Source organism: Stenella coeruleoalba (genome assembly GCF_951394435.1).
Source record: "Stenella coeruleoalba genome assembly, chromosome: 6".
Taxonomy (NCBI): Eukaryota; Metazoa; Chordata; class Mammalia; order Artiodactyla; family Delphinidae; genus Stenella; species Stenella coeruleoalba.
The window spans coordinates 94,540,682-94,553,858 of record NC_137151.1 but is presented as its reverse complement, the minus strand read 5'-3'; the positions used below and the strand labels follow the sequence as shown (position 1 = coordinate 94,553,858).

The following is a 13,177-nucleotide window of genomic DNA, read 5'->3' as shown; positions in this document are numbered from 1 at the left end:
AAAAATATTATTAAAATTCTAAATGCTCTTCTTGGCTTGGGGTAACAGGGAATTCAGTTATCAGGTAGGCAAACTAAATGAGTTTAAGTTTAAATGGAAGGTCACCATTCTGGGTTGAGTTGTGTCCTTCTCCCGAATTCATAGGTCAAAGTCCTAGGCCCAAGTACCTCAGAATTTGACCTTATTTGGACACAGGGTCGTTGCAGATATAATTAGTAAAGATGAGGTCATTAGGGTGGACCTTAATTTAATATGACCAGGGTCCGAATAAAAAAGGAAATTTTGGACATAGAGACGGACATGTATAGGGGAAGACAAAGAAGAGACAGAAGGAGAAGACAGCATGTACAAGCCAAGGAGAGAGGCCTGAACAAATCCTTCCCTCAGAGCCCTCAGAAAGAACCAATCCTGCCAACACCTCAAGTTCAGATCTAGCCTCCAGAAGCAAGAGACGATAAATTTCCGTGGCTTAAGCCACCCAGTTTGTAGTACTTTGTTACAGCATCCCTAGCAAACTAAAATAATACAGTCACAATATTTAATGTCTGCTGTGTGCAGAACATGTGCCGAGTGCTGGGAGAATACAAAAGTAATCACAAGAAGCTTCCCCACTCCTACAGAGCTTACAATTCATTTGAGAGAACAAAACGTGCTTGCCCCACCCCCCTCCAAGAAAACTCATGTGACAAATGAGGGGGCAAAGTCTTAAAAACTCAGAAGTGGTTAAAAAGTTAACGGGACTAATTTTATATGTCACTTACAGTAAAGGTGGAAGTGAATCCTGGCTTGAATAATCCAAAATGGATGATAATAAGATTTGTAATTTCCTTTGGAGCACTCTTTACAACATTACATGTGGATACATGTGTTTCTATTTTTTTTTTGATACTGACACTATTTAACCCAAAATAAAACCACTATAAAAGGAGACAATTTCTTATTCATTCAAGAAATACTAATTAATTGCTTACTCTATGTAAGGGTGCTAAAAGGGGCTACAAGGATGTAAGCTTATGCTGCTTATCAAATCCTTCTATTTCCGACTCCAAATTGAGAAAAGAGTATTTCAACTCTCATGTAAAAGGATGTTTTTGCTTTATATTTTCCTTGGGCCTGAAATGTAATTCTCTTGGTTTTAAAAGCTCTCTTCTTCCAGCTCCTATAGGAATGGAATACAGCAAGACTGTTTATCCAACAAAGAATTTAATCATAGTTGGGCAAAAGATGGTTTTGACAATACTGGCCTTTTCATGTCTGTATGTATATAGAAAAAGCCCTGGAAGACCACTCACCTGATGGTGATAATGGTCACTAGGGCTTACCCTTCTCACTTCTATGCTAATTTTCTTAAATTTATTTATTTTTAAATAAAAAGCACATATTACTTGTCTAACTTCAAAAATATGTTCAATTAAAGATGGACATTATGGTGTTAAGAGTTGTAGAATGAAAGCTGTGATCAAAGAACATGATTTAAGCTGAGTTCTCAAGGTCAGATGCAATCAAATGTGAACTACTCTGCTGGCAGTATTTTTTTTTAAATAAATTTATTTATTTATTTATTTTTGGCTGTGTTGGGTCTTCGTTGCTGCGCGCAGGCTTTCTCTAGTTGCGGCGAGCGGGGGCTACTATTCGTTGCTGAGCCAGGGCTTCTCATTGTGGTGACTTCTCTTGTTGGGGAGCACGGGCTCTAGGCGCGGGCTTCAGTAGTTGTGGCTCGTGGGCTTTAGAGCGCAGGTTCAGTAGTTGTGGCTCAGGGGCTTAGTTGCTCCGCAGCATGTGGGATCTTCCCGGACTCGGGCTTGAACCCATGTCCCCTGCATTGGCAGGCGGATTCTTAACCACTGCGCCACCAGGAAAGTCCTCTGCTGGTGTTTTATAGTCCCAGGTGGGCACTAAGGGAAGCACTTGCCTATACTGGTTATTTACTCTCTCTTCAGGTGATTGTGCCTAAATTCAAATAACCAGTAAAGATAAGAATACCTGGCATTTGTTCAGAATGTTTATTTCCAGACCACTTTCTGCTGCCTACTGACAGTTTTCCCTGGCTAAACAAAATTAAAATATTTCCTCATTCAGTCATATCCCAATTTCCAATTGATATAGTGAGATCCATTTCAATGCTCTCCCATGTTTTGTTTTTATGTGCTGGGGGTTTTGGCCTTTAGTATTTTAATACAATTGCTGGCTTTAGTGTTGTTCTTGTGGAACATGGGTTTGGAATTAGCTGAATTAGGGTTTGAACACTGAACCTAGGGTTTGAAACTACTGCTTCAAGTTCACTGTGACCTTAAGCAAGATACTTTCGCCATGGCCAGCCTGTTTCCATAACTCAAGTTGGAGGTCATAGTCGCCTCACAAGGACTAAGTGATTTGTTGAATTTATGGATGCAGTGAGATAACGAATGTAACGTGCTGGCCTCAGAGCATTAAATAAATCCTATTTCCTTCCCCTTCTTTCTCTTCCTTTGAAAAGTGATGGGCAATGCAAACTATGTGTAGTTGGGACCTGGACTTGGTTTTTTTTTTTTTTTTTTTTTGCGGTACGCAGGCCTCTCACCGTTGTGGCCTCTCCCGTTGCAGAGCACAGGCTCCGGACGCGCAGGCTCAGCGGCCATGGCTCGTGGGCCCAGCCGCTCCGCAGTATGTGGGATCTTCCCGGACCGGGGCATAAACCCATGTCCCCTTCATCGGCAGGCGGACTCTCAACCACAGCGCCACCAGGGAAGCCCGGAGCGAGATAATTATAGCTCCTAGTGCACAGTGAGTGAAGTATAAGTATTTCCTCATCCTTTGCCGTTTTTCCTTCTGCCTCTTTCTCTTGTTTTACGTACCATGTATTTCTCCTCTCAGGTTTCAATAAGGTTTCTGCTTATTGTTCTCCTTGGAAACCCATAATTTGCTGTTTCATTCTACTGAAATTCTAACGTGTTCCAAGCTTGAGTTCTTACAAGCCTAGCTTAATTTCTTTTGAGTTTTCAGTGTGGGCCAGAGGTGTGTGCCTTAGCTCTGTGGTGTAGTAACATGAACACAAGCCCAGGCTTAAATCTCCTTTCTGCCACTTATGAGCTCTGGGCTTTGGGGGAAATTACTTCACCTCTCTGGTTAAGTAACTCAGAAGTTTCTCAATCTGTAAAGTGGGAACACTTTTCCAGTTGCCTGGGAGAATTAGATAAGATTAAGCACTTGGCCTGTAGTAGGGGCTCAATCAATGTTAGTCTTATTCCTTTTTCTTTTTCTTCTTCTTGTTTCTACCTCTCATTTTGGAGAAGCAACCTGGTCTCACACAAGTGGTCCTCAAGCCAAGCAGCACACTAGCATCACCTGGGAGAGTTTTGAACCAAAAGGAGGCGCTGGCTTCACCCCACAGAGTCTGATTCAACGAGCCTGGGGAGGGCCCAGCATTGGTCGGTTGTTGTGTTGTTGTTATGTTTAATGGTCTCCAGATGTTTCTAGAGTGGCACTAAATGAGGCAGAGGACACTGGTCTCTCAAGGAGGGCAGGGTCGACCAGCACCTCCCAGCAACTCCCACACACTTCTCTGGGGCTCATTTCCTCCAGTAGGCTTGTGAAAATTCAGTTAATCAATGTACATAAAAATCGCAGAACACCGTGTCTGATGCATACTTCACATGTTTTTCAAGGATGTGAGAGAGGAAGCATGATGAAGGAAAGAAATCATTCCTCGTAAATTCTACCAGTAGAGGTTGACTTGTAAGAGTTGGCCCCAGGGCTTCCCTGGTGGTGCAGTGGTTGAGAGTCCGCCTGCCGATGCAGGGGACACGGGTTCGTGCCCCGGTCCGGGAAGATACCACATGCCGCGGAGCGGCTGGGCCCGTGAGCCATGGCCGCTGAGCCTGCGAGTCCGTGTCCGGAGCCTGTGCTCCACAACGGGAGAGGCCACAACAGTGAGAGGCCGGCGTACCGCATTAAAAAAAAAAAAAAAAAAAAAAGAGTTGGTCCGAGGAGGCAATGTGACAACATTGAACTTGAGGTTCCGTGTCTTGCATAGACTGTGCCTGACTCTCTTCCCACATCTATTTTGTAGCTACGTTAGCCCAGATAGAGGATTGAGGTGTCCAGCGTCAGCCAGGTTGCTGGTTATGAAGCAGAGCCAACGCCCAGCACCCGTTTGTGGCCAGCCTTCTGCTCTTATGCAGATAACCTGACGCTGGGTGACCTTGCCTCCTTCCCATTGATTTTTCCCGGTAGTTAAACCGCAAGCGATCAATGAGAGAATGATCCACAAACAGGCATTTTTACCCAGCGCCATTTCAAGAGAAGTCTGTTTCTCTGGCTTCAGTAGCCTCTCAAATCGTAGGTCTGTAGGTAGCTTATTTCCCTTCTCCTTCCAAAGATGATAGTTAATCATTAGACCAGATTCCTCTCCATCTCCTCCTTCTGCAGTTCTCTTTAAAGGAGTTCTCGTTTGAGTTCAGTTGGAATTTGAGGCAGGAAGAGCAAAGTAAACTTTGCTTTTGTAAAAGCCAAGTTTAAAAGCTGAACGTTTTAATTTCCCAACTGAACAGAGTAAAAGTAAAATGAGGGCCAAACTGTTGCTACCATAGTAAGATAATGCATTTTTCCATAAACCTTGAAGAAAGCTCATTTCACAACTGATTCAAGTCAATAGAGATTTGTTGGTTGGTTGATAAAATATCACCAGGACCATTTTGAGCCTTAGCTCAAAGTGAAACATTTTCCAGTTACTATAGGCTTTACCACAATCCCCCTAAGGTTATCTTATAGTGCAGTCTACAGAACTACACCTCTGGAATTTCCCCGCACACAATGCATTCTTGAGATACCATATATTTGGATAGCTGATAATGCTGTTAGCCTTACTGCGCTATCTCAAGCAGGAACTTTAAAGCGGCTTGCAAAAATCTGTAGCTCTTCTACCTCACCCTCAGCCTCACCCCAGTTATACACACTCAAGCCCTCGCAGCTGCTCGCCTCCCTCTTCCTCAGGCAGCTGGCTTAGTCTTTTGCTCAAGGAGTCTGAACTTGGCATTCCTGTTTGAGTGTCATGGGGACACCGAAAGCCAGTGCTCTCACGGGGGCGCTCCTTGGCATCTGAGCCCGGCGCTTCAACCCTCACTGGGGGCTTATCACTCTTCTAACCCTGCATCAAAACTTTTTGTGGATTCTAAGAAAATATCGATCCTCGGAAGCCTGTTCCTAAGGCAGTGGTCTCTGGAGAGGAAGGGGAAGCCGGGCCTGGCTCCTGGTGTGTGGATGGAGAAGGTGGAGGTGATGGGCTCAGTCAGGAGTCTCCCCTCTCCCGGGGGCAGTGTTTAATGTCTGTCCACGCCCACAGACGATGTTTGAGCTATAGCTTGATCATGCCATTCGGTGTCCATGGTATTTAATGACGCATCATTTGACAACATTTATCACTCCCCTGTAGCCTCTACAAATGTTTGAGGGCCACGTGTGCAAGGTGTTGTGCTCAGCACTGGAAATGCACAGACATGGTACTTGGTGCTCCCCCCAAGTTTACAGCCATATGATTTCCACGGGATTATGATGCCAACAATGATGGTAATTATCATCATCTTTTGGTCTTTTCCAGCCTCTCTGACTCTTCCTTCTCAGCTTCCAAAAAACCCTTTCCCTCTACTGGATCCTTCAGCACTGGTCCCCCTGGTGCCGTCATAGTCTCCTTTCTCCACACGGTCTCCCTCGCGCGATTGAACTCACCCCTGGAGCTTTAAATATCACTTTAAGCAGATGACTTCCAATTTTGTATTTCTAGATTAGACCCCTATAATCACAGGCTTGTATTTCTTTTCTTTTTTTTTGCCGCACTGCATAGCTTGTGGGATCTTAGTTCCCTGACCAGGGATTGAACCCGGGCCCTCGGCACTGAGCGAGCAGAGTCCTAACCATTGGACTGCCGGGCAATTCCCCACAGGCTTGTATTTCTAATTGCTTTTCAGATATCTCCATTTGGTGGTCTCACAGATATCTTCATCTTGAAATGTTCAAACCTAATACTCATTACACTCCCCACAAATCTGTTCCTTCCCCCTTTTATTTCCTGTGCCAGTAAATGGTATTATCATTCTCTCACCCACTGGATTTAGATTTCTCCTTCACAAGTCAAATCCCATCAGTTACAACCTCCCCTTGACTCTACCTCCTTCATGCTTTTTAGATTTGCCCCAACATTCTTCATCCATTGCTACTGCTCTGGTTGACACTTCCTATTTAGCTTCTAGAATCCAGAGCATTGCCACACTGACTACCACCAATTTAATTCTACATATAGTCTTCCAAGCAATTTTTTCTAAAATTGAAATCCTGCCGTATCACTTCCCTGCTAACAATCATCCGATGCCTTCTCTTTGCTTCTTAGTCGAGTCCAAATCCTTAGCATGATTACAAATCACTTTCCAGTCGGTTCCCCATCTGTCCTCCCAGGTTAATCTCCGACAATGGTCGGCCACAAAGCCGACATTCTAGCTTCCCTGAGCAATTCACCTGCGTGTATATTACCAGGTACACCCGCTTTCCTACTCCTCTGTGTCAAGTTCCTTTGTCTGGAATGTCCTTCCCCCTCTTGCTCACCTGGAGAAAGCCCACTTCACCATGCCTGAAACCCAGCTCATGTCTCTTTCTCCCAAACAGTCCCTAAATTCCCCAGACAAGCGAAGGCCTTTTTCCAAGTGTTCCTAGAGGTCCCTAGGGGATCCTGCTATAATAATACTTTCCACATTGTAGTATTTATTTGTTTCTCCCTCTAGACTGTATGCCTTGAAGGCAGGTATCAATGTATTATTGATTTTTGCATCTTAGTCTTAGCACCTAGCATTCAATAAATATTTGTTGAATGAATGAAAAATTGATGCTTAGGTGAAAAATAAAAAATGAAATTTACTAAACCTTATTCTTAAGAGGTAAAAGTGACTCAAGAGAGCCCACTTGTGATTCCCACTCTGTATCTTACAGAGATCGATGATGCCAGGCACAGGCCACGAAGGTGTGGAAGAAGTCTCTGATCTGACCCAGATCCATGATGTTTGCGACCTTAAGGCCTTTTTCCTGAACTGGGAAGAAACGTAGCAGGGTTTACTTGAAAAAAATTTCTTTTAACCTGCTTTCCTTCATTTGTAACTTTTCCTAATCTTAACTACTTTAAGATTATCCAGTCCCCCTCAATAAAAACTAATAATTGTCACCAAATAAAGATGAGAAAACTAAAAATAAATGTAGAAACTATTAATGAAGATCAAAGTGGGTCATGTATCTAAATGAATTTCACTGCTTGACTGGGGGGATGGGTTAATAAAGATGTTAATAGTAACTCCCACGAGCTTTTGCCGTGCTCCAGAAGTGGGACAGCAATGCGCCTGATGGTGGTTCATAGATTCGGTGAACATCGTGGCTTCATTACCTGAAGCAGGTGGGGTTGCCTGCTGGAGTCCCAGGGCGGGAGCTCCACTCACATTACATTTCAGAAACATGTCACCAAGCTCACAGATTCTAAAAGCAAGTCTGGGTTAAAGGACATAATCATTTGGGAATGAACTTGGAAAAGTGTTATTGGCTGATGCCAGCCTAAGGCATTGTTTTATTACCAAATTATATTTGCCCTTGGAAGGTACTGTGGAATTACCTATGAGCACCAACTTGGAGTTCAACAGGCTGGATATTCTGGGTCACCCCCTTCCTGGCCAGGTGACCCTGGGCAAGACACATACCTCCCCAAGCCTTAGCTCTCTCGTCTATAAAGTAGGAATGGTAACGTTGCCCCTGTTGGATAGAGCTGTTGTGAATCCAAGTAGTATGATGTATGAAAAGTGCCTAATTCATAGTTAGTGCTCAATAAACGACCGTTATTTTACCCAGCAACAAGGCGAATAATAACTTACATGTACTTTCTTGGCAAAGCAGGCAGAACAAGGATTATTAGTCCAGAAGGTGCTAGAACCTGGAACTAGAACCCAGGTGGCCATTGATTTCATCTAACAAAGATCTATTTACTATTTCGTGCCAGTTATGGGGGCAGGTGTAAAATACTAGAAACACTGGAAGTGGTCAGGTTTGCTTCGTAGAAAACCTCAGCACTCTTTCCACTGTACCATGCTTTGGGTGAAACCAACAATGACAACATGAATACCAACTGTGATTTAGTGGCCCTTACTGGACACCATTATGTAGATAATAACGGTTCTCCCGGGGAAGAGCCCTGTGGCCACAGCGTGGGCAGGCATCTCACAGCAGTTTAGGATGGGCAGCAGAAAGGAGCCTTCACCAGAAGGGACAGCTTTAACAGGCGCTCAGACTGACTCAGGTAGGTGTTTGAAAACTGCAGGTCAGCTCTTAGGGTATGTGAATTCAGGCAGTGTTTAGGCCCAAGCAAGGAAAAACCAAAGTCAGTTCTGGCCTAGGAGGTGTGCCTGACATCTATAAGGAAGCCAAGAACTCTAAGGGACCTAAACAGAAAGAAACAGACATTGCATCAGCTCTCACACAACTACCATTGAGTCTGAACCCTGGTGAGTCACTGAGCAGCTGAATGAACTTCCACCCTGTGTAAAAAAAAAAAAAGGATGGGAACTAACTTTTATTGGGCATTGCCTAAAAGTTAGGCACTGTGGATGTTAATTATTGCTTTATAATATATACATATATCAAATCATTATGTTGTCTGCAAAATGAGACAGAGGGACATAACATGGTTAACAGAAGGAGAACAGGTTTCTTGTAAACTGACCCATCTCCAACCTAGGAAATGCCTCTGTGTGGAAACGGGAGAAAGCCTCTGTTTCCTCAGGTGTAAAACTGTGCTACTCTAACCAGCAGGGACCCTAGCAGACAGTATAAGGATTAGCTATTATGTATGTCCTGTGCCTGGCACACAGGGGACACTTTTTAAATGATAGGATTGCTCCCATTTTGCAGATTAGGGAACTGGGAAAGAAATAACTTCCTCAAGTACCCCCAGAGAGTACGAGGTGGAGTGTGGATCTGCCGCTCCATGAATTGATGCCAATAATTAAAACCTCTCTTATCAGTATCCTTTCCCTTAGTTCAGCCCACTGAGTAACTCACTTGGCTAATAGCTCATTCTATTGAGTGGATGCACAGCTTAGATTGTGTTCACAGCAGGCACACAAAGACACACTCAGAACTCTTTGAGCCCAAAGCGTGGTAGCTCTATGTAATCCCGACATGAACAAGGATCATTTTAGATTTTTAAGTATCATCTGTCCTATAATGATGTCAGATGAAGTGAAGCTCTCACACTGGATTTCAGGTCAAAATAAAACGTTCCCAGGGTAAGGCTAGATTGCTGTGTTGTGAGCCTGTCTGATGCCAGTATTCCGCCCCCATTATTTCTTGCTTCCACCTGGTGGTCAAAAGTTGAAAAAGCAGGCGTCCTGAAAATAACTAGGTGTCAGCAGGATCCATTTGCCTATCGTTTATAGGACATCTGAATCTGGGTCGCTGCAGGGCTTTTAGTACTGCTTTCCTGCCTTTTGATTTCTACCAAGTTCCTCCAGTGGAAAATCTTTCCATGTGCAGTGTTCTTTCCTGGGGCTGAAAGGACCAAGATAATCCCGGATGCTTCCCTGCAGCTGAGCTCATGTCACAAATCAGGCATGATTTTCAGCAGATATTTCTTTAAAAGTTTGAAGGCCTCTGTGGACTCTATTCCCTTCTCAACGGGAACAGGCATCAAAGAGACGGGAATAAAATGCTTTGCGCTCACATCAGGAACTAATTGGCAATTTGGCAAATGCATTGACTAATGTCATGCACTGTTATTTCTAAATCCTCTCCTGTCCTTGACCCCCAGTATCTAGATGTAAACTTGGGACCATTAGTGGAGAAGGATAAAGTCTTCTGGTGCCTCAAATGGAATTGAGAGGGATTTAAACTAGGCGCTTTTGAGTGTGGTGAAATGAACCCAGCAGTACATTAATGCTAGGATTTGAGCTCACACAGCATGAGTGCTTTCAAAAACCGTGTTTAAGGAAGCAAACAGAGCCACGACAGACCCTTTCAGTGGAGCAAAAGGAGTTGGATGAAACAATCAATGACACATTAAAAAACCACAACTGGGCTGCAATCATGTGGGCAGAAAAAAAAGTTTTTCTTTATCACAGGATCTTTGCATCTAATGAGATGGTGCCTGGACAACCTCCAGAGGGGTAAGGCCTCTGTTTACTTTAGCTGAGAAATGTCTAAATATTTAGTTGGTTCCCTTAAAAGCCTTACACCAGTCTGTAGCAAACTGGTCTTTAAGGTATGATCTTATTGGGTCTATATTGCCATTGGGAGAGCTATTTAAAGGGAATTTGGAAAAGTCAGAAGATATTACCACTGAAGGTGCAAATGTTAACTTTTTTTTTCCCCCTCTCAAAATTAACTCTTTTTAATGTCCTCCAAATATTTAATTTAGGACCAATACCTTGCCAGTCAATACTTTCTCTTAATTCATCCTAAATGGTTCTCTACTTCTTACATACACTTTATTCTTATTGATTCCAGTTGGGCCGAAGTGCTTGAGGCTGAAAAGGGGAGGGACTCCTGAGCGCATTTTCTTGGGAGCGGGAGGGGAAGCTAAGAGGGCTGAGAGACTTTGTAAAAATGTCTATAGGGGTCCACCCTTTAAATTCACACTACGGTCATGTATCAGCAGATTTCAGTCAAGACCAATATCCAGTTTGCTCTAAGCTTCTGGGATCCTCTGTGTCACAAACACAGCGCATCCCAGATATGGCATCAATTGGGGCTTTAACCTTTTTAGACTTTCGGATAGTGGAATCCCCTCCAGCATGCCTTCTTTATTATTGCTTCCTGTGCACTCTCACCAAGGATCACCGAACTGCTCCCCTCCCCCGCTGCAGGAGGCCAGCACAGACCCTGTTCCGCCAGTTTGATGAATGTGTCTTGGCTAATTGTGTGCAAGATGGCAGGCCTTTAGCAAGTGTGACCAGTTTATTGTTCAGCCAATCACAGGCGCCTCAGTTAGCATGTGAAAAGGGGGTGTGTTGCCGGGGAGGGTGAGTGTTCTGGCGGCTGAGTCAAAGGAGGAGCGTTTTGGGGGGTCACAGAGCAACACCCACTTCTTTGAGGGGATGTTACTATGCTCTACTAAACCTGTAAACCTCTTACTCAAAGCACTTTTTTTCTCTTCCCTCATTTTCAAGGAGATCTTTTTTTCCCATGGTTCAAGCAAGGCAAGACACTGGCTGCTCTACAGATGGAGCTCACGTTCCAGGGTTTTTAATATTTCACTTTTATATTTCTGTTAGAGAATGATCCTGCTGAGAGTCTGGGAGTCCGTGCTCGTCAGAACCCCTCACTGACACTTGGATATATTGCTCTGAAAGCTATCCCAGGAGAAAAGATTAAATAAAAAAAAGCCTACTTTTCAAAGCCTACTTCTCAATCTGCCCACATCAAAATAAGACAACTGGCCCTTTGAAGTGGAAGACACAAGAGTTCTCAGCCAGCTTGCTTAAAGCAGGGGGTGGGGCTGGGGGAGATAAGGAAAGAAGAAAGGAAGGAAGGAAGGAAGGAAGGAAGGAAGGAAGGAAAGAAAGAAAGAAAGAAAGAAAGACCAGACCAGTGTCTAAAATTATATACCTTTCTTCCCTCACCCAGATTTAATCAGGCACAGGAGTCTGAATTTCTGGTGAGAAAACTTACAGCCCTGCTCATCAGCGCCCCAAGAAAACAGGTAACTGGTCAGAGAAACCTGTCCAGCGGGGTCAGCACCAGGTGTTTTTTTAAAACCTGTACAAACAGAAACTGTGTTGTTCATGCATAGTCGAGACAAGACCTGGTAAGGGCAGCGTGGGCACAGATGGCCACTGGATGGTTCTCTAAGTTCTGAGCTCTCCAGCTCCCTCAAAGTTGTTGTGCAGCTGAATTCAAAGTTTGGGGGCTCTTAGAGTGAAAAGGAGAGGAATGAAAATCTCATCAAGAATGGCGTTAACAGTTCTCCTCTGTGACATTTTACTGGCTCCCATCCCCTCTTCTGGTTCCTTAATCACTGGAGCTCAAGTCCCTGGAAGCAGCAGCAACAGCTCAGGGATGGGGTGGGTGGGAGGTGGCCTGAAGGGACTTCTTAATTCATATAAGGGGATGTTCCTGGAACATGGATGTGGGTGGCTGTTAAAACATAGTCCTTGCGATTGAGTTATCAATAGTACTGACCCCATGCCCAAGATATGCTGGACTTTTAAGATTTACAAGTAAAAGTTGAGACATCTTGGCTGTGACTAAGGTTACAACGCCCTTCCCTTCGTAAGCCTAGCCTGGCCCACAGCTATACACTGCCCAAGCCCGTGGAAGTGGGGCTCACAAATGAGCACACCCCTCCCCCCATAAGGAGAGCTGGTGAAAGAGTGTGGATGAATGAATACAAACACAACCTCTTAGAGGTCCATGAATGTGCGGAATTCATCTATGCAGGCCCAGCACGTTACACAGTGCCTGGCAGATAGTAGGTGCTCAGAAATTTTTGACTTATTTGAATTAAATTGAATCCTTACTAGAAAAACAATGCAAAGTATGAAACCTATTGATGTTGGGCCTGGAGAATTCTCTTCATAAATAAAAAATTGCATATTACTTTGAAATGACAGCAAAATAAAAAATGCAACATATTTCTCAATGTTTTATTGGAACCCAGTTATCTTATTTAGTACAGAATCTGGCAGGGAAGCATTTTGGACAAGTTTCTATCATTATTGTTCTCATCAAGGATCACTGTTTATTGCCTGAATCGACCTGAAACCCAAACATTTCAAGTTTGGGGGAACAGCATATGCTCACCATGGCAGCTTTGTATTGAGATCATTCTCAATTGTTTTCTACAACCCATCTGTGACCCTAAACTTCTGCTTGCATCCATGTTAGGAAGCTGAGGGGTCCCATTTCACTCAGAGAGTGAAAGGGAAAAGGCGTTATTCTAAGCCCTGCAGCGAGAGGGTGGCATTTTTCTCAAGTAGTAAACTCAAGCAAAATCATTAGAAATGATAAACTATTTGGAAATGATCCGAACAGCATTTAGCAATGCATACAGGTCATTCACAAAGCAGCTGAAATGACTTTACAGTTGGTCTTTAGCTGGTGTAGGTTTTCCACAATCCTGGTCAGTTCAAGATGCCTGAACCCTATGTATAGCTGTTTGAGCAAAACTATTAGATGCTGG

At 43.9% G+C, this 13,177-nt stretch overlaps 1 protein-coding gene across 1 annotated transcript in view; it reads right to left on the bottom strand.

The window, feature by feature from the left end:
- CDK15 (cyclin dependent kinase 15) overlaps nt 1-13,177 on the bottom strand; it is a 112,931-nt gene that overhangs the window by 21,843 nt on the left and 77,911 nt on the right.